This window comes from Heterodontus francisci, chromosome 9, assembly GCF_036365525.1.
Source record: "Heterodontus francisci isolate sHetFra1 chromosome 9, sHetFra1.hap1, whole genome shotgun sequence".
Taxonomy (NCBI): Eukaryota; Metazoa; Chordata; class Chondrichthyes; order Heterodontiformes; family Heterodontidae; genus Heterodontus; species Heterodontus francisci.
In genome coordinates, this window is record NC_090379.1 from 127,143,792 (window position 1) to 127,167,436 (window position 23,645).

Below are 23,645 nucleotides of genomic sequence, written 5' to 3' on the forward strand. Positions count from 1 at the left end.
TCTATCACACTCTGAAACTCTCTATCACTCCCTGACACACTCTTTCGCTCTCTGAAACTCTCTGACACTCTCTGACACTCTCAGAATCTCTCTCTCACTCTCTGAAACTCTCAGACACTCTCTATCACTCTCTGACACTCCCTATCACTCTCTGACATTCTCAGATACTCTCTATCACTCTCTGAAACTCTCTATCACTCTCTGACATTCTCTGACACTCTCAGACACTCTCTATCACTCTCTATCACTCTCTGACATCTCTATCAATTTTTATCACTCTCTGACCACTCTCAGACACTCCCTATCACTCTCTATCACTCTCTCTCACTCTCTGACCCTCTCTGACACTCTCTGACAATCTCAGACACTCTCAGACACTCTCTATCACACTCTGACACTCACTGACACTCTCAGACATTCTCTGTCACTCTCAGATACTCTCTGTCACTCTCTATCACTCTCTGACACTCTGACACTCTCAGACACTCTCCGTCACTCTCAGACACTCTCAGACACTCTCTGACACTCTCAGACACTCTCTATCACTCTCTATCACTCTCTGACATCTCTGACACTCTCAGAATCTCTCTCTCACTCTCTGAAACTCTCAGACACTCTCTATCACTCTCTGACACTCCCTATCACTCTCTGACATTCTCAAATACTCTCTATCACTCTCTGAAACTCTCTATCACTCTCTGACACTCTCTGACACTCTCTATCAATCTCTATCACTCTCTGAAACTCTCTATCACTCTCTGACACTCTCTATCACTCTCTGACACTCACTGACACTCTCAGACACTCTCTGTCACTCTCAGACACTCTCTATCACACTCTGAAGCTCTATGACACTCTCAGACACTCTCTATCACTCTCAGCCACACTCTATCACTCTCTGACACTCCCTGACTCTCTCTCTTTCTCTCTCTGACACTCTCTGACACTCTCTGACACTCTCTGACACTCTCAGACACTCTCTTTCACTCTCCATCATTCTCTGACACTCTCTGTCACTCTCAGAATCTCTCTCTCACTCTCTGGAACTCTCAGACACTCTCTATCACTCTCTGACATTCTCAGACACTCTCTATCACTCTCTGAAACTCTCTATCACTCTCTGACACTCTCTGACACTCTCTATCACTCTCTGACATTCACTGACACTCTCAGACACTCTCTGTCACACTCAGACACTCTCTATCACACTCTGAAGCTCTCTGACACTCTCAGGCACTCTCTATCACTTTCAGCCACTCTCTATCACTCTCAGCCACTCTCTGACACTCTCAGACACTCTCTGACACTCTCAGACACTCTCTATCACTCTCTGACACTCTCTGACACTCTCTGACACTCTCTGACACTCTCTATCAATCTCTATCACTCTCTGTCACTCTCTGTCACTCTCAGACACCTCAGAGACTCTCGATCACTCTCTGACACTCTCTTACAGTCTCAGACACTCTCTATCACTCTCAGACACTCTCTATCACTCTCTGACACTCTCTGACACTCTCAGACACTCTCTGACACTCTCACACACTCTCTATCACTCTCAGACACCTCAGAAACTCTCTATCACTCTCTGACACTCTCTGACGCTCTCTGACACTCTCTGACACTCCCTATCACTCTATGACTCTCTCTGACCCTCTCTATCACTCTCTATCACTCTCTGTCACTGTCTGACACACTCAGACACTCTCTATCACTCTCTGTCCCTCTCAGACTCCTCAGAAACTCTCTATCACTCTCTGACACTCTCTGACACTCTCTCTCTCAATCTCTATCACTCTCCATGACTCTCTGACACTCTCTGACACTCTCTGACACTCTCAGACAATCACTATCACTCTCTATCACTCTCTATCACTTTCTGACACTCTCTGACACTCTCAGACACTCTCTATCACTCTCTATCACTCTCTGACATCTCTATCAATCTTTATCACTCTCTGACCACTCTCAGACACTCCCTATCACTCTCTATCACTCTCTCTCACTCTCTGACCCTCTCTGACACTCTCTGACAATCTCAGACACTCTCAGAAACTCTCTATCACACTCTGACACTCACTGACACTCTCAGACATTCTCTGTCACTCTCAGATACTCTCTGTCACTCTCTATCACTCTCTGACTCTCTGACACTCTCAGACACTCTCCGTCACTCTCAGACACTCTCCGTCACTCTCAGACACTCTCAGACACTCTCAGAAACTCTCTATCACACTCTGAAACTCTCTATCACTCCCTGACACTCTCTTTCGCTCTCTGAAACTCTCTGACACTCTCTGACACTCTCAGACACTCTCTATCACTCTCTATCACGCTCTGACATCTCTGACACTCTCAGAATCTCTCTCTCACTCTCTGAAACTCTCAGACACTCTCTATCACTCTCTGACACTCCCTATCACTCTCTGACATTCTCAAATACTCTCTATCACTCTCTGAAACTCTCTATCACTCTCTGACACTCTCTGACACTCTCTATCAATCTCTATCACTCTCTATCACTCTCTGTCACTCTCAGACACCTCAGAAACTCTCGATCACTCTCTGACACTCTCTGACAGTCTCAGACACTCTCTATCACTCTCAGACACTCTCTATCACTCTCTGACACTCTCTGACACTCTCAGACACTCTCTGACACTCTCACACACTCTCTATCACCCTCTGACACTCTCTGACACTCTCAGACACTCTCTGACACTCTCATACACTCTCTATCACTCTCTGACACACTCTGACACACTCCGACACTCTCTGACAGTCTCAGACACTCTCTATCACTCTCTGACACTCTCTGACACTCTCTGACGCTCTCTGACGCTCTCTGACACTCTCTGACAATCCCTATCACTCTGTGACACTCTCTGACACTCTCTATCACTCTCTATCACCCTCTGTCACTGTCTGACACACTCAGACACTCTCTATCTCTCTCTGTCCCTCTCAGACTCCTCAGAAACTCTCTATCACTCTCTGACACTCTATATCACTCTCTGAAATTCTCTGACACTCAATGACACTCTCTGACACTCTCTGACACTCTCTCTCAATCTCTATCACTCTCTATGACTCTCTGACACTCTCTGACACTCTCTGACACTCTCAGACAATCACTATCACTCTCTATCACTCTCTATCACTCTCTGACACTCCCTATCACTCTCTATCACTCTCTGACACTCTCAGACACTCTCTGACAATCTCAGACACACTCAGACACTCTCTAACACTCTCTATCACTCTCTCTCACTCTCTGACGCTCTCTGACACTCTCTGACAATCTCAGACACTCTCTATCACACTCTGACACTCACTGACACTCTCAGACATTCTCTGTCACTCTCAGACACTCTCTGTCACTCTCTGTCACTCTCTATCACTCTCTGACACTCTGACACTCTCAGACACTCTCCGTCACTCTCAGACACTCTCTGTCACTCTCAGACACTCTCAGACACTCTCAGAAACTCTCTATCACACTCTGAAACTCTCTATCACTCCCTGACACACTCTTTCGCTCTCTGAAACTCTCTGACACTCTCTGACACTCTCAGAATCTCTCTCTCACTCTCTGAAACTCTCAGACACTCTCTATCACTCTCTGACACTCCCTATCACTCTCTGACATTCTCAGATACTCTCTATCACTCTCTGAAACTCTCTATCACTCTCTGACATTCTCTGACACTCTCAGACACTCTCTATCACTCTCTATCACTCTCTGACATCTCTATCAATTTTTATCACTCTCTGACCACTCTCAGACACTCCCTATCACTCTCTATCACTCTCTCTCACTCTCTGACCCTCTCTGACACTCTCTGACAATCTCAGACACTCTCAGACACTCTCTATCACACTCTGACACTCACTGACACTCTCAGACATTCTCTGTCACTCTCAGATACTCTCTGTCACTCTCTATCACTCTCTGACACTCTGACACTCTCAGACACTCTCCGTCACTCTCAGACACTCTCCGTCACTCTCAGACACTCTCAGACACTCTCTGACACTCTCAGACACTCTCTATCACTCTCTATCACTCTCTGACATCTCTGACACTCTCAGAATCTCTCTCTCACTCTCTGAAACTCTCAGACACTCTCTATCACTCTCTGACACTCCCTATCACTCTCTGACATTCTCAAATACTCTCTATCACTCTCTGAAACTCTCTATCACTCTCTGACACTCTCTGACACTCTCTATCAATCTCTATCACTCTCTATCACTCTCTGTCACTCTCAGACACCTCAGAAACTCTCGATCACTCTCTGACACTCTCTGACAGTCTCAGACACTCTCTATCACTCTCAGACACTCTCTATCACTCTCTGACACTCTCTGACACTCTCAGACACTCTCTGACACTCTCACACACTCTCTATCACTCTCTGACACTCTCTGACACTCTCAGACACTCTCTGACACTCTCATACACTCTCTATCACTCTCTGACACACTCTGACACACTCCGACACTCTCTGACAGTCTCAGACACTCTCTATCACTCTCTGACACTCTCTGACACTCTCTGACGCTCTCTGACGCTCTCTGGCACTCTCTGACAATCCCTATCACTCTGTGACACTCTCTGACACACTCTATCACTCTCTATCACTCTCTGTCACTGTCTGACACACTCAGACACTCTCTATCACTCTCTGTCCCTCTCAGACTCCTCAGAAACTCTCTATCACTCTCTGACACTCTATATCACTCTCTGAAACTCTCTGACACTCAATGACACTCTCTGACACTCTCTGACACTCTCTCTCAATCTCTATCACTCTCTATGACTCTCTGACACTCAATGACACTCTCAGACACTCTCAGACACTCTCTAACACTCTCTCTCACTCTCTCTCACTCTCTGACGCTCTCTGACACTCTCTGACAATCTCAGACACTCTCTATCACTCTCTGACACTCTGACACTCTCAGAAACTCTCCGTCACTCTCAGACACTCTCTGTCACTCTCAGACACTCTCAGACACTCTCAGAAACTCTCTATCACACTCTGAAACTCTCTATCACTCCCTGACACTCTCTTTCGCTCTCTGAAACTCTCTGACACTCTCTGACACTCTCAGAATCTCTCTCTCACTCTCTGAAACTCTCAGACACTCTCTATCACTCTCTGACACTCCCTATCACTCTCTGACATTCTCAGATACTCTCTATCACTCTCGGAAACTCTCTATCACTCTCTGACACTCGCTGACACTCTCAGACACTCTGTCACTCTCAGACACTCTCTGACACTCTCAGACACACTCAGACACTCTCTAACACTCTCTATCACTCTCAGACACTCTCAGACACTCTCAATCACTCTCAATCACTCTATGACACTCTCTGACACTCTCAGACACTCTTTGACACTCTCAGACACTCTCTAACACTCTGTATCACTCTCTATCACTCTCTGACACTCTCTATCACTCTCTGACACTCAATGACACTCTCAGACACTCTCAGACACTCTCTGACACTCTCAGATACTCTCAATTACTCTCTGACTCTCTCTGACTCACTCTGACACTCTCTGACACTCTCAGACACTCTCTATCACTATCAGACACTCTCCGTCTCTGTCTGACACACTCAGACACTCTCTATCACTCTCTGTCCCTCTCAGACACCTCAGAAACTCTCTATCACTCTCTGACACTCTCTGACACTCTCTGACACTCTCTATCAATCTCTATCACTCTCTATCACTCTCTGACACTCTCTGACACTCTCAGACAATCACTATCACTCTCTATCACTCTCTATCACTCTCTGACACTCTATGTCACTCTCTGAAACTCTCTGACACTCTCTGACACTCAATGACACTCTCTGACACTCCCTATCACTCTCTATCACTCTCTGACACTCTCAGACACTCTCCATCACTCTCTATCACTCTCTATCACTCTCTGACATCTCTATCAATCTTTATCACTCTCTGACCACTCTCAGACACTCCCTATCACTCTCTATCACTCTCTCTCACTCTCTGACGCTCTCTGACACTCTCTATCACACTCTGACAGTCACTGACACTCTCAGACATTCTCTGTCACTCTCAGACATTCTCTGTCACTCTCAGACACTCTCTGTCACTCTCTATCACTCTCTGACACTCTGATACTCTCAGATACTCTCCGTCACTCTCAGACACTCTCTGTCACTCTCAGACACTCTCAGACACTCTCAGAAACTCTCAGAAGCTCTCTATCACACTCTGAAACTCTCTATCACTCCCTGACACTCTCTTTCGCTCTCTGAAACTTTCTGACACTCTCTGACACTCTCAGACACTCTCTATCACTCTCTATCGCTCTCTGACACTCTCTGACACGCTCAGAATCTCTCTCTCACTCTCTGAAACTCTCAGACACTCTCTATCACTCTCTGACACTCCCTATCACTCTCTGACATTCTCAGATACTCTCTATCACTCTCTGAAACTGTCTATCACTCTCTGACACTCTCTGACACTCTCTGTCACTCTCTGACACTCACTGACACTCTCAGACACTCTCTGACACTCTCAGACACACTCAGACACTCTCTAACACTCTCTATCACTCTCAGACACTCTCAGACACTCTCAATCACTCTCAATCACTCTCTGACACTCTCTGACACTCTCAGACACTCTCTGACACTCTCAGACACTCTCTAACACTCTGTATCAATCTCTATCACTCTCTGACACTCTCTGACACTCTCTGACACTCTCAGACACTCTCTGACACTCTCAGACACTCTCTAACACTCTGTATCAATCTCTATCACTCTCTGACACTCTCAGACTCTCTCAGACACTCTCAATCACACTCAGACACTCTCAGACAGTCTCTATCACTCTCAGACACTCTCTATCACTCTCTGACACTCTCTGAAACTCTCAGACGCTTTCTGACACTCTCAGACACTCTCTGTCACTCTCTGACACTCTCAGTCACTCTCTGACACTCTCTGAAACTCTCTGACACTCTCAGACACTCTCAGACACTCTCTATCACTCTCTATCACTCTCTGACACTCTCTATCACTCTCTGACACTCTCAGCCACTCTCAATCACTCTCTGACTCTCTCTGACAGACTCTGACACTCTCTGACACTCTCAGAAACTCTCTATCACTCTCAGACACTCTCTATCACTCTCTGACACTCTCTGACATCTCTATCAATCTTTATCACTCTCTAACCACTCTCAGACACTCCCTATCACTCTCTATCACTCTCTCTCTCACTCTCTGACGCTCTCTGACACTCTCTGACAATCTCAGACACTCTCAGACACTCTCTATCACACTCTGACACTCACTGACACTCTCAGACATTCTCTGTCACTCTCAGACACTCTCTGTCACTCTCTATCACTCTCTATCACTCTCTGACACTCTGACACTCTCAGACACTCTCCGTCACTCTCAGACACTCTCTGTCACTCTCTATCACTCTCAGACACTCTCTGTCACTGTCTGACACACTCAGACACTCTCTATCACTCTCTGTCCCTCTCAGACACCTCAGAAACTCTCTATCACTCTCTGACACTCTCTGACACTCTCTGACACTCTCTATCAATCTCTATCACTCTCTATCACTCTCTGACACTCTCTGACACTCTCAGCCAATCACTATCACTCTCTATCACTCTCTGACACTCAATGACACTCTCTGACACTCCCTGTCACTCTCTATCACTCTCTGACACTCTCAGACACTCTCCATCACTCTCTATCACTCTCTGACATCTGTATCAATCTTTATCACTCTCTGACCACTCTCAGACACTCCCTATCACTCTCTATCACTCTCTCTCACTCTCTGACGCTCTATGACACTCTCTGACAATCTCAGACACTCTCAGACACTCTCTATCACACTCTGACAGTCACTGACACTCTCAGACATTCTCTGTCACTCTCAGACACTCTCTGTCACTCTCTATCACTCTATGACACTCTGACACTCTCAGACACTCTCCGTCACTCTCAGACACTCTCTGTCACTCTCAGACACTCTCAGAAACTCTCAGAAGCTCTCTATCACACTCTGAAACTCTCTATCACTCCCTGACACTCTCTTTCGCTCTCTGACTCTCTCTGACAGACTCTGACACTCTCTGACACTCTCAGAAACTCTCTATCACTCTCAGACACTCTCTATCACTCTCTGACACTCTCTGACATCTCTATCAAACTTTATCACTCTCTGACCACTCTCAGACACTCCCTATCACTCTCTATCACTCTCTCTCTCACTCTCTGACGCTCTCTGACACTCTCTGACAATCTCAGACACTCTCAGACACTCTCTATCACACTCTGACACTCACTGACACTCTCAGACATTCTCTGTCACTCTCAGACACTCTCTGTCACTCTCAATCACTCTCTATCACTCTCTGACACTCTGACACTCTCAGACACTCTCCGTCACTCTCAGACACTCTCTGTCACTCTCAGACACTCTCAGACACTCTCTGTCACTGTCTGACACACTCAGACACTCTCTATCACTCTCTGTCCCTCTCAGACACCTCAGAAACTCTCTATCACTCTCTGACACTCTCTGACACTCTATCAATCTCTATCACTCTCTATCACTCTCTGACACTCTCTGACACTCTCAGCTAATCACTATCACTCTCTATCACTCTCTGACACTCAATGACACTCTCCATCACTCTCTATCACTCTCTATCACTCTCTGACATCTCTATCAATGTTTATCACTCTCTGACCACTCTCAGACACTCCCTATCACTCTCTATCACTCTCTCTCACTCTCTGACGCTCTATGACACTCTCTGACAATCTCAGACACTCTCAGACACTCTCTATCACACTCTGACAGTCACTGACACTCTCAGACATTCTCTGTCACTCTCAGACACTCTCTGTCACTCTCTATCACTCTCTGACACTCTGACACTCTCAGACACTCTCCGTCACTCTCAGACACTCTCTGTCACTCTCAGACACTCTCAGAAACTCTCAGAAGCTCTCTATCACACTCTGAAACTCTCTATCACTCCCTGACACTCTCTTTCGCTCTCTGAAACTCTCTGACACTCTCTGACACTCTCAGACACTCTCTATCACTCTCTATCACTCTCTGACACTCTCTGACACGCTCAGAATCTCTCTCTCACTCTCTGAAACTCTCAGACACTCTCTGTCACTCTCTGACACTCACTGACACTCTCAGACACTCTCTGTCACTCTCAGACACCTCAGAAACTCTCTGACACTCTCTGACACTCTCTGACACTCTCTGACACTCCCTATCACTCTGTGACACTCTCTGACACTCTCTATAACTCTCTATCACTCTGTCACTGTCTGACACACTCAGAAGCTCTCTATCACTCTCTGACACTCTCTGACACTCTCTGACACTCTCTCTCAATCTCTATCACTCTCTATGACTCTCTGACACTCTCTGACACTCTCTGACACTCTCAGACAATCACTATCACTCTCTATCACTCTCTATCACTCTCTGACACTCTATATCACTCTCTGAAACTCTCTGACACTCTCTGACATTCTCTGACACTCTCTGACGCTCTCTGACACTCTCTGACACTCCCTATCACTCTGTGACACTCTCTGACACTCTCTATCACTCTCTATCAGTCTGTCACTGTCTGACACACTCAGAAACTCTCTATCACTCTCTGACACTCTCTGACACTCTCTGACACTCTCTCTCAATCTCTATCACTCTCTATGACTCTCTGACACACTCTGACACTCTCTGACTCTCTCAGACAATCACTATCACTCTCTATCACTCTCTATCACTCTCTGACACTCTATATCACTCTCTGAAACTCTCTGACACTCTCTGACACTCTCTGACACTCTCTGACACTCTCTCTCAATCTCTATCACTCTCTATGACTCTCTGACACACTCTGACACTCTCTGACTCTCTCAGACAATCACTATCACTCTCTATCACTCTCTATCACTCTCTGACACTCTATATCACTCTCTGAAACTCTCTGACACTCTGACACTCTCAGACACTCTCCGTCACTCTCAGACACTCTCTGTCACTCTCTATCACTCTCAGACACTCTCTGTCACTGTCTGACACACTCAGACACTCTCTATCACTCTCTGTCCCTCTCAGACACCTCAGAAACTCTCTATCACTCTCTGACACTCTCTGACACTCTCTGACACTCTCTATCAATCTCTATCACTCTCTATCACTCTCTGACACTCTCTGACACTCTCAGCCAATCACTATCACTCTCTATCACTCTCTGACACTCAATGACACTCTCTGACACTCCCTGTCACTCTCTATCACTCTCTGACACTCTCAGACACTCTCCATCACTCTCTATCACTCTCTGACATCTGTATCAATCTTTATCACTCTCTGACCACTCTCAGACACTCCCTATCACTCTCTATCACTCTCTCTCACTCTCTGACGCTCTATGACACTCTCTGACAATCTCAGACACTCTCAGACACTCTCTATCACACTCTGACAGTCACTGACACTCTCAGACATTCTCTGTCACTCTCAGACACTCTCTGTCACTCTCTATCACTCTATGACACTCTGACACTCTCAGACACTCTCCGTCACTCTCAGACACTCTCTGTCACTCTCAGACACTCTCAGAAACTCTCAGAAGCTCTCTATCACACTCTGAAACTCTCTATCACTCCCTGACACTCTCTTTCGCTCTCTGACTCTCTCTGACAGACTCTGACACTCTCTGACACTCTCAGAAACTCTCTATCACTCTCAGACACTCTCTATCACTCTCTGACACTCTCTGACATCTCTATCAAACTTTATCACTCTCTGACCACTCTCAGACACTCCCTATCACTCTCTATCACTCTCTCTCTCACTCTCTGACGCTCTCTGACACTCTCTGACAATCTCAGACACTCTCAGACACTCTCTATCACACTCTGACACTCACTGACACTCTCAGACATTCTCTGTCACTCTCAGACACTCTCTGTCACTCTCAATCACTCTCTATCACTCTCTGACACTCTGACACTCTCAGACACTCTCCGTCACTCTCAGACACTCTCTGTCACTCTCAGACACTCTCAGACACTCTCTGTCACTGTCTGACACACTCAGACACTCTCTATCACTCTCTGTCCCTCTCAGACACCTCAGAAACTCTCTATCACTCTCTGACACTCTCTGACACTCTATCAATCTCTATCACTCTCTATCACTCTCTGACACTCTCTGACACTCTCAGCTAATCACTATCACTCTCTATCACTCTCTGACACTCAATGACACTCTCCATCACTCTCTATCACTCTCTATCACTCTCTGACATCTCTATCAATGTTTATCACTCTCTGACCACTCTCAGACACTCCCTATCACTCTCTATCACTCTCTCTCACTCTCTGACGCTCTATGACACTCTCTGACAATCTCAGACACTCTCAGACACTCTCTATCACACTCTGACAGTCACTGACACTCTCAGACATTCTCTGTCACTCTCAGACACTCTCTGTCACTCTCTATCACTCTCTGACACTCTGACACTCTCAGACACTCTCCGTCACTCTCAGACACTCTCTGTCACTCTCAGACACTCTCAGAAACTCTCAGAAGCTCTCTATCACACTCTGAAACTCTCTATCACTCCCTGACACTCTCTTTCGCTCTCTGAAACTCTCTGACACTCTCTGACACTCTCAGACACTCTCTATCACTCTCTATCACTCTCTGACACTCTCTGACACGCTCAGAATCTCTCTCTCACTCTCTGAAACTCTCAGACACTCTCTGTCACTCTCTGACACTCACTGACACTCTCAGACACTCTCTGTCACTCTCAGACACCTCAGAAACTCTCTGACACTCTCTGACACTCTCTGACACTCTCTGACACTCCCTATCACTCTGTGACACTCTCTGACACTCTCTATAACTCTCTATCACTCTGTCACTGTCTGACACACTCAGAAACTCTCTATCACTCTCTGACACTCTCTGACACTCTCTGACACTCTCTCTCAATCTCTATCACTCTCTATGACTCTCTGACACTCTCTGACACTCTCTGACACTCTCAGACAATCACTATCACTCTCTATCACTCTCTATCACTCTCTGACACTCTATATCACTCTCTGAAACTCTCTGACACTCTCTGACATTCTCTGACACTCTCTGACGCTCTCTGACACTCTCTGACACTCCCTATCACTCTGTGACACTCTCTGACACTCTCTATCACTCTCTATCAGTCTGTCACTGTCTGACACACTCAGAAACTCTCTATCACTCTCTGACACTCTCTGACACTCTCTGACACTCTCTCTCAATCTCTATCACTCTCTATGACTCTCTGACACACTCTGACACTCTCTGACTCTCTCAGACAATCACTATCACTCTCTATCACTCTCTATCACTCTCTGACACTCTATATCACTCTCTGAAACTCTCTGACACTCTCTGACACTCTCTGACACTCTCTGACACTCTCTCTCAATCTCTATCACTCTCTATGACTCTCTGACACTCTCTGACACTCTCTGACACTCTCAGACAATCACTATCACTCTCTATCACTCTCTATCACTCTCTGACACTCCCTATCACTCTCTATCACTCTCTGACACTCTCAGACACTCTCTGACAATCTCAGACACACTCAGACACTCTCTAACACTCTCTATCACTCTCTATCACTCTCAGACACTCTCAATCAATCTCTGACACTCTCTGACACTCTCTGACACTCTCAGACACTCTCTATCACTCTCTATCACTCTCTGACATCTCTATCAGTCTTTATCACTCTCTGACCACTCTCAGACACTCCCTATCACTCTCTATCACTCTCTCTCTCACTCTCTGACGCTCTCTGACACTCTCTGACAATCTCAGACACTCTCAGACACTCTCTATCACACTCTGACACTCACTGACACTCTCAGACATTCTCTGTCACTCTCAGACACTCTCTGTCACTCTCTATCACTCTCTGACACTCTGACACTCTCAGACACTCTCCGTCACTCTCAGACTCTCTCTGTCACTCTCAGACATTCTCAGACACTCTCAGAAACTCTCTATCACACTCTGAAACTCTCTATCACTCCCTGACATTCTCTTTCGCTCTCTGAAACTCTCTGACACTCTCTGACACTCTCAGACACTCTCTATCACTCTCTATCACTCTCTGACACTCTCTGACACTCTCAGACACTCTTTGACACTCTCAGACACTCTCTAACACTCTGTATCACTCTCTATCACTCTCTATCACTCTCTGACACTCTCTATCACTCTCTGACACTCTCTGAAACTCTCTATCACTCTCTGACACTCTCTGACACTCTCAATCACTCTCAATCACTCTCTGACACTCTCTGACACTCTCAGACACTCTTTGACACTCTCAGACACTCTCTAACACTCTGTATCACTCTCTATCACTCTCTATCACTCTCTGACACTCTCTATCACTCTCTGACACTCAATGACACTCTCAGACACTCTCAGACACTCTCTGTCACTGTCTGACAAACTCAGACACTCTCTATCACTCTCTGTCCCTCTCAGACACCTCAGAAACTCTCTATCACTCTCTGACACTCTCTGACACTCTCAGCCAATCACTATCACTCTATCACTCTCTATCACTCTCTGACACTCTATGTCACTCTCTGAAACTCTTTGAAACTCTCTGACACTCAATGACACTCTCTGACACTCCCTATCACTCTCTATCACTCTCTGACACTCTCAGACACTCTCCATCACTCTCTATCACTCTCTATCAATCTCTGACATCTCTATCAATCTTTATCACTCTCTGACCACTCTCAGACACTCCCTATCACTCTCTATCACTCTCTCTCACTCTCTGACGCTCTATGACACTCTCTGACAATCTCAGACACTCTCAGACACTCTCTATCACACTCTGACAGTCACTGACACTCTCAGACACTCTCTGTCACTCTCAGACACTCTCTGTTACTCTCTATCACTCTCAGACACTCTGAAACTCTCAAACACTCTCCGTCACTCTCAGGCACTCTCTGTCACTCTCAGACACTCTCAGAAACTCTCAGAAGCTCTCTATCACACTCTGAAACTCTCTATCACTCCCTGACACTCTCTTTCGCTCTCTGAAACTCTCTGACACTCTCTGACACTCTCTATCACTCACTATCACTCTCTGACACTCTCTGACACGCTCAGAATCTCTCTCTCACTCTCTGAAACCCTCAGACACTCTCTATCACTCTCTGACACTCCCTATCACTCTCTGACATTCTCAGATACTCTCTATCACTCTCTGAAACTCTCTATCACTCTCTGACACTCTCTGACACTCTCTGTCACTCTCTGACACTCACTGACACTCTCAGACACTCTCTGACACTCTCAGACACACTCAGACACTCTCTAACACTCTCTATCACTCTCAGACACTCTCTGACACTCTCAGACACACTCAGACACTCTCTAACACTCTATATCACTCTCTATCACTCTCAGACACTCTCAGACACTCTCAATCACTCTCAATCACTCTCTGACACTCTCTGACACTCTCAGACACTCTTTGACACTCTCAGACACTCTCTAACACTCTGTATCACTCTCTATCACTCTCTATCACTCTCTGACACTCTCTATCACTCTCTGACACTCAATGACACTCTCAGACACTCTCAGACACTCTCTGTCACTGTCTGACAAACTCAGACACTCTCTATCACTCTCTGTCCCTCTCAGACACCTCAGAAACTCTCTATCACTCTCTGACACTCTCTGACACTCTCAGCCAATCACTATCACTCTATCACTCTCTATCACTCTCTGACACTCTATGTCACTCTCTGAAACTCTTTGACACTCTCTGACACTCAATGACACTCTCTGACACTCCCTATCACTCTCTATCACTCTCTGACACTCTCAGACACTCTCCATCACTCTCTATCACTCTCTATCAATCTCTGACATCTCTATCAATCTTTATCACTCTCTGACCACTCTCAGACACTCCCTATCACTCTCTATCACTCTCTCTCACTCTCTGACGCTCTATGACACTCTCTGACAATCTCAGACACTCTCAGACACTCTCTATCACACTCTGACAGTCACTGACACTCTCAGACACTCTCTGTCACTCTCAGACACTCTCTGTTACTCTCTATCACTCTCAGACACTCTGACACTCTCAAACACTCTCCGTCACTCTCAGGCACTCTCTGTCACTCTCAGACACTCTCAGAAACTCTCAGAAGCTCTCTATCACACTCTGAAACTCTCTATCACTCCCTGACACTCTCTTTCGCTCTCTGAAACTCTCTGACACTCTCTGACACTCTCTGACACTCTCTATCACTCACTATCACTCTCTGACACTCTCTGACACGCTCAGAATCTCTCTCTCACTCTCTGAAACCCTCAGACACTCTCTATCACTCTCTGACACTCCCTATCACTCTCTGACATTCTCAGATACTCTCTATCACTCTCTGAAACTCTCTATCACTCTCTGACACTCTCTGACACTCTCTGTCACTCTCTGACACTCACTGACACTCTCAGACACTCTCTGACACTCTCAGACACACTCAGACACTCTCTAACACTCTCTATCACTCTCAGACACTCTCAGACACTCTCAATCACTCTCAATCACTTTCTGACACTCTCTGACACTCTCTGACACTCTCAGACCCTCTCTAACACTCTGTATCAATCTCTATCACTCTCTGACACTCTCAGACTGTCTCAGACACTCTCAATCACACTCAGACACTCTCAGACAGTCTCTATCACTCTCAGACACTCTCTATCACTCTCTGACACTCTCTGAAACTCTCAGACGCTTTCTGACACTCTCAGACACTCTCTGTCACTCTCTGACACTCTCTGACACTCTCTGACACTCTCAGTCACTCTCTGACACTCTCTGATACTCTCTGACACTCTCAGACACTCTCTGACACTCTCAGACACTCTCTGACACTCTCAGCCACTCTCAATCACTCTCTGACTCTCTCTGACACACTCTGACACTCTCAGACACTCTCTATCACTCTCAGACACTCTCTATCACTCTCTGACACTCTCTATCACTCTCTGACACTCTCTGACACTCTCAGACACTCTCTATCACTCTCAGACACTCTCTATCACTCTCTGACACTCTCTGACACTATCCCACACACTCTATCAATCTCTATCACTCTCTGACACACTCTGACAATCTCTGACACTCTCAGACATTCTCAGACACTCGATAACACTCTCTGACACTCACTGACACTCGCAGACACTCTCTGTCACTCTTAGACACCTCAGTAACTCTCTATCTCTCTCTGAAACTCTCTGACACTCTCTGACGCTCTCTGAAGCTCTCTGACACTCTCTATCACTCTATGACACTCTCTGACACTCTCTATCACTCTCTATCACTCTCTGTCAATCTTTGACACACTCTGACAGTCTCTGACACTCTCAGACTCTCTCAGACACTCTCTGACATTCTCTGACACTCTCAGACAATCACTATCACTCTCTATCACTCTCTGACACTCTCTGACACTCTCTATCACTCTCAGACACTCAATATCACTCTCTATCACTCTCTGACACTCTATATCACTCTCTGAAACTCTCTGACACTCTCTGACACTCAATGACACTCAATGACACTCTCTGACATTCCCTATCACTCTCTATCACTCTCTGACACTCTCAGACACTCTCTGACACTCTCAGACACTCTCTAACACTCTCAGACACTCTCTGGCACTCTCTGACACTCTCTGATACTCTCAGACACTCTCTGAGACTCTCGATCACTCTATGACACTCTCTGACACTCTCTATCACTCTCTATTACTCTCTGACACACTCTGACACTCTCAGACACATTCAATCACTCTCTATCACTCTCTGACACTCTTTGACACTCTCGATCACTCTTTGACACTCTTTGAAACTCTCTGACACTCTCTATCACTCTCTATTAATCTCTGACACATTCTATCACTCTCTGACACTCTCAGAATCTCTCTCTCACTCTCTGAAACTCTCAGACACTCTCTATCACTCTCTGACACTCCCTATCACTCTCTGACATTCTCAGATACTCTCTATCACTCTCTGAAACTCTCTATCACTCTCTGACACTCTCTGACACTCTCTGTCACTCTCTGACACTCACTGACACTCTCAGACACTCTGTCACTCTCAGACACTCTCTGACACTCTCAGACACTCTCTGACACTCTCAGACACACTCAGACACTCTCTAACACTCTCTATCACTCTCTATCACTCTCAGACACTCTCAGACACTCTCAATCACTCTCAATCACTCTCTGACCCTCTCTGACACTCTCAGACACTCTTTGACACTCTCAGACACTCTCTAACACTCTGTATCACTCTCTATCACTCTCTATCACTCTCTGACACTCTCTATCACTCTCTGACACTCAATGACACTCTCAGACACTTTCAGATACTCTCTGTCACTGTCTGACACACTCAGACACTCTCTATCACTCTCTGTCCCTCTCAGACACCTCAGAAACTCTCGATCACTCTCTGACACTCTCTGACACTCTCTGACACTCTCTATCAATCTCTATCACTCTCTGACACTCTCTGACACACTCAGCCAATCACTATCACTCTCTATCACTCTCTATCACTCTCTGACACTCTATGTCACTCTCTGAAACTCTCTGACACTCTCTGACACTCAATGACACTCTCTGACATCTCTATCAATCTTTATCACTCTCTGACCACTCTCAGACACTCCCTATCACTCTCTATCACTCTCTCTCACTCTCTGACGCTCTATGACACTCTCTGACAATCTCTATCACACTCTGACAGTCACTGACACTCTCAGACATTCTCTGTCACTCTCAGACACTCTCAGTCACTCTCTATCACTCTCTGACACTCTGACACTCTCAAACACTCTCCGTCACTCTCAGGCACTCTCTGTCACTCTCAGACACTCTCAGACACTCTCAGAAGCTCTCTATCACACTCTGAAACTCTCTATCACTCCCTGACACTCTCTTTCGCTCTCTGAAAGTCTCTGACACTCTCTGACACTCTCTATCACTCACTATCACTCTCTGACACTCTCTGACACGCTCAGAATTTCTCTCTCACTCTCTGAAACTCTCAGACACTCTCTATCACTCTCTGACACTCCCTATCACTCTCTGACATTCTCAGATACTCTCTATCACTCTCTGAAACTCTCTATCACTCTCTGACACTCTCTGACACTCTCTGTCACTCTCTGACACTCACTGACACTCTCAGACAATCTCTGACACACTCAGACACACTCAGACACTCTCTAACACTCTCTATCACTCTCAGACACTCTCAGACACTCTCAATCACTCTCTGACACTCTCTGACACTCTCAGACACTCTCTGACACTCTCAGACCCTCTCTAACACTCTGTATCAATCTCTATCACTCTCTGACACTCTCAGACTCTCTCAGACACTCTCAATCACACTCAGACACTCTCAGACAGTCTCTATCACTCTCAGACACTCTCTATCACTCTCTGACACTCTCTGAAACTCTCAGACGCTTTCTGACACTCTCAGACACTCTCTGTCACTCTCTGACACTCTCTGACACTCTCTGACACTCTCAGTCACTCTCTGACACTCTCTGATACTCTCAGACACTCTCTGACACTCTCAGACACTCTCTGACACTCTCAGCCACTCTCAATCACTCTCTGACTCTCTCTGACACACTCTGACACTCTCAGACACTCTCTATCACTCTCAGACACTCTCTATCACTCTCTGACACTCTCTATCACTCTCTGACACTCTCTATCACTCTCTGACACTCTCTGACACTCTCTGACACTCTCCTACACACTCTATCAATCTCTATCACTCTCTGACACACGCTGACAATCTCTGACACTCGCAGACACTCTCTGTCACTCTTAGACACCTCAGTAACTCTCTATCTCTCTCTGAAACTCTCTGACACTCTCTGACGCTCTCTGAAGCTCTCTGACACTCTCTATCACTCTATGACACTCTCTGACACTCTCTATCACTCTCTATCACTCTCTGGCACTGTCTGACACACTCAGACACTCTCTATCACTCTCTATCAATCTCTGACACACTCTGACAGTCTCTGACACTCTCAGACTCTCTCAGACACTCTCTGACATTCTCTGACACTCTCAGACAATCACTATCACTCTCTATCACTCTCTGACACTCTCTGACACTCTCAATCACTCTCAGACACTCAATATCACTCTCTATCACTCTCTGACACTCTATATCACTCTCTGAAACTCTCTGATACTCTCTGACACTCAATGACACTCAATGACACTCTCTGACATTCCCTATCACTCTCTATCACTCTCTGACACTCTCAGACACTCTCTGACACTCTCAGACACTCTCTAACACTCTCAGACACTCTCTGGCACTCTCTGACACTCTCTGACACTCTCAGACAGTCTCTGAGACTCTCGATCACTCTATGACACTCTCTATCATTTTCTGACACTCTCTATCACTCTCTATTACTCTCTGACACACTCTGACACTCTCAGACACATTCAATCACTCTCTATCACTCTCTGACACTCTTTGACACTCTCGATCACTCTTTGACACTCTTTGACACTCTCTGACACTCTCTATCACTCTCTATTAATCTCTGACACACTCTGACACTCTCTGACACTCTCAGACACTCTCTATCACTCTCTGACACTCTCTGACACTCTCAGACACTCTCTGACACTCTCAGACACACTCAGACACGCTCTAACACTATCACTCTCTATCACTCTCAGACACTCTCAGACACTCTCAATCACTCTCTGACACTCTCTGACACTCTCTATCACTCTCTGACACTCTCAGACACTCTCTGACACTCTCTGACACTCTCAGACACACTCAGACACTCTCTAACACTCTCTATCACTCTCTATCACTCTCAGACACACTCAGACACTCTCTAACACTCTCTATCACTCTCTATCACTCTCAGACACTCTCAGACACCCTCAAGCACTCTCTGAAACTCTCTGACACTCTCGGACTCTCTCAGACACTCTCAGACACTCTCTATCACTCTCAGACACTCTCTATCACTCTCTGACACTCTCTGACACTCTCTTTCACTCTCTGACACTCTCTGACACTCTCTAACACTCTCTGACACTCTCTGACACTCTCTGACACTCTCAGACACTCTCTGACACTCTCAGACAGTCTCTATCACTCTCAGACAATCTCTCTCACTCTCTGACACTCTCCATCACTCTCTGACACTCTCTGACACTCTCAGACACTCCTTATCACTCTCTGACACTGTCTGACACTCTCTATCACTCTCTATTACTCTCTGACACTCTTTGACGCTCTCTATCACTTTTAGACAATCTCTGACACACTCTATCACTCTCCATTACTCTCTGACACTCTTTGACACTCTCTCTCACTCTCTGAAACTCTCAGACACTCTCTATCACTCTCTGACATTCTCTATCACTCTGTGACATTCTCAGACACTCTCTATCACTCTCTGAAACTCTCTATTAGTCTCTGACACTCTCTATCACACTCTGAAGCTCTCTGACGCTCTCAGACAATCTCCATCACTCTCTGAATCTCGCTGACGCACTCTGACACTCTCTGACACTCTCAGACACACTCAATCACTCTCGATCACGCTCTGACACTCTCTGGGACTCTCAGACACTCTCTATCACTCTCAGACACTCTCTATCACTCTCTGACACTCTCTATCACTCTCTGACACTCTCTGACACTCTCTGACACTCTCCTACACACTCTATCAATCTCTATCACTCTCTGACACACTCTGACAATCTCTGACACTCTCAGACATTCTCAGACACTCGATAACACTCTCTGACACTCACTGACACTCGCAGACACTCTCTGTCACTCTTAGACACCTCAGTAACTCTCTATCTCTCTCTGAAACTCTCTGACACTCTCTGACGCTCTCTGAAGCTCTCTGACACTCTCTATCACTCTATGACACTCTCTGACACTCTCTATCACTCTCTATCACTCTCTGGTACTGTCTGACACACTCAGACACTCTCTATCACTCTCTATCAATCTCTGACACACTCTGACAGTCTCTGACACTCTCAGACTCTCTCAGACACTCTCTGACATTCTCTGACACTCTCAGACAATCACTATCACTCTCTATCACTCTCTGACACTCTCTGACACTCTCTATCACTCTCAGACACTCAATATCACTCTCTATCACACTCTGACACTCTATATCAATCTCTGAAACTCTCTGACACTCTCTGACACTCAATGACACTCTCTGACATTCCCTATCACTCTCTGACACTCTCAGACACTCTCTGACACTCTCAGACACTCTCTAACACTCTCAGACACTCTCTGGCACTCTCTGACACTCTCTGACACTCTCTGACACTCTCAGACACTCTCTGAGACTCTCGATCACTCTATGACACTCTCTGACACTCTCTATCACTCTCCATTACTCTCTGACACACTCTGACACTCTCAGACACATTCAATCACTCTCTATCACTCTCTGACACTCTTTGACACTCTCGATCACTCTTTGACACTCTTTGACACTCTCTGACACTCTCTATCACTCTCTATTAATCTCTGAGACACTCTGACACTCTCTGACACTCTCAGACACTCTCTATCACTCTCTGACACTCTCTGACACTCTCAGACACTCTCTGACACTCTCAGACACACTCAGACACGCTCTAACACTATCACTCTCTATCACTCTCAGACACTCTCAGACACTCTCAATCACTCTCTGACACTCTCTGACACTCTCAGACACTCTCTATCACTCTCTGACACTCTCAGACACTCTCTGACACTCTCAGACACACTCAGACACTCTCTAACACTCTCTATCATTCTCTATCACTCTCAGACACTCTCAGACATTCTCAAGCACTCTCTGAACCTCTCTGACACTCTCGGACTCTCTCAGATAATCTCAGACACTCTCTATCACTCTCAGACACTCTCTATCACTCTCTGACACTCTCTGACACTCTCTATCACTCTCTGACACTCTCTGACACTCTCTAACACTCTCTGACACTCTCTGACACTCTCTGACACTCTCAGACTCTCTCTGACACTCTCAGACAGTCTCTATCACTCTCTGACACTCTCTATCACTCTCTGACATTCTCAGACTCTCTCTATCACTCCCTGACACTCTCTATCACTCTCTGACACTCTCTGACACTCTCAGTCACTCTATGATTCTCTCTGACACTCTCTATCACTCTATCACTCTCTGACACTCTCTGACACTCTCCGACGCTCACAGACACTCTCTATCACTCTCAATCACACTCTGACCCTCTCTGACACTCTCTGACACACTCAGACACTCTCTATCACTCTCTATCACTCTCTGACATTCTCAGACACTCTCAGACACTCTCTATCACTCTCTGGCACTCTCTGACACTCTCTGACACTCACAGACATCGTCAATCACTCTCTATCACTCTCTGAAACTCTTTGACACTCTCTATCACTCTATGACACTCTCTGACACTCTCTATCACTCTCTATTACTCTCTGACACACTCTGACACACTCTGAAACTCTCTGACACTCTCAGACACTCTCTATCACTCTCTGACACTCTATGACACTCTCTGAAACTCTCTGACACTCTCTATCATTTTCTGACACTCTCTATCACTCTCTATTACTCTCTGACACACTCTGACACTCTCAGACACATTCAATCACTCTCTATCACTCTCTGACACTCTTTGACACTCTCGATCACTCTTTGACACTCTTTGACACTCTCTGACACTCTCTATCACTCTCTATTAATCTCTGACACACTCTGACACTCTCTGACACTCTCAGACACTCTCTATCACTCTCTATCACTCTCTGACACTCTCTGACACTCTCAGACACTCTCTGACACTCTCAGACACACTCAGACACGCTCTAACACTATCACTCTCTATCACTCTCAGACACTCTCAGACACTCTCAATCACTCTCTGACACTCTCTGACACTCTCAGAAACTCTCTATCACTCTCTGACACTCTCAGACACTCTCAGACACTCTCTGACACTCTCAGACACACTCAGACACTCTCTAACACTCTCTATCACTCTCTATCACTCTCAGACACTCTCAGACACTCTCAAGCACTCTCTGAACCTCTCTGACACTCTCGGACTCTCTCAGACACTCTCAGACACTCTCTATCACTCTCAGACACTCTCTATCACTCTCTGACACTCTCTGACACTCTCTTTCACTCTCTGACACTCTCTGACACTCTCTAACACTCTCTGACACTCTCTGACACTCTCTGACACTCTCAGACACTCTCTGACACTCTCAGACAGTCTCTATCACTCTCAGACAATCTCTCTCACTCTCTGACACTCTCCATCACTCTCTGACACTCTCTGACACTCTCAGACACTTCTTATCACTCTCTGACACTGTCTGACACTCTCTATC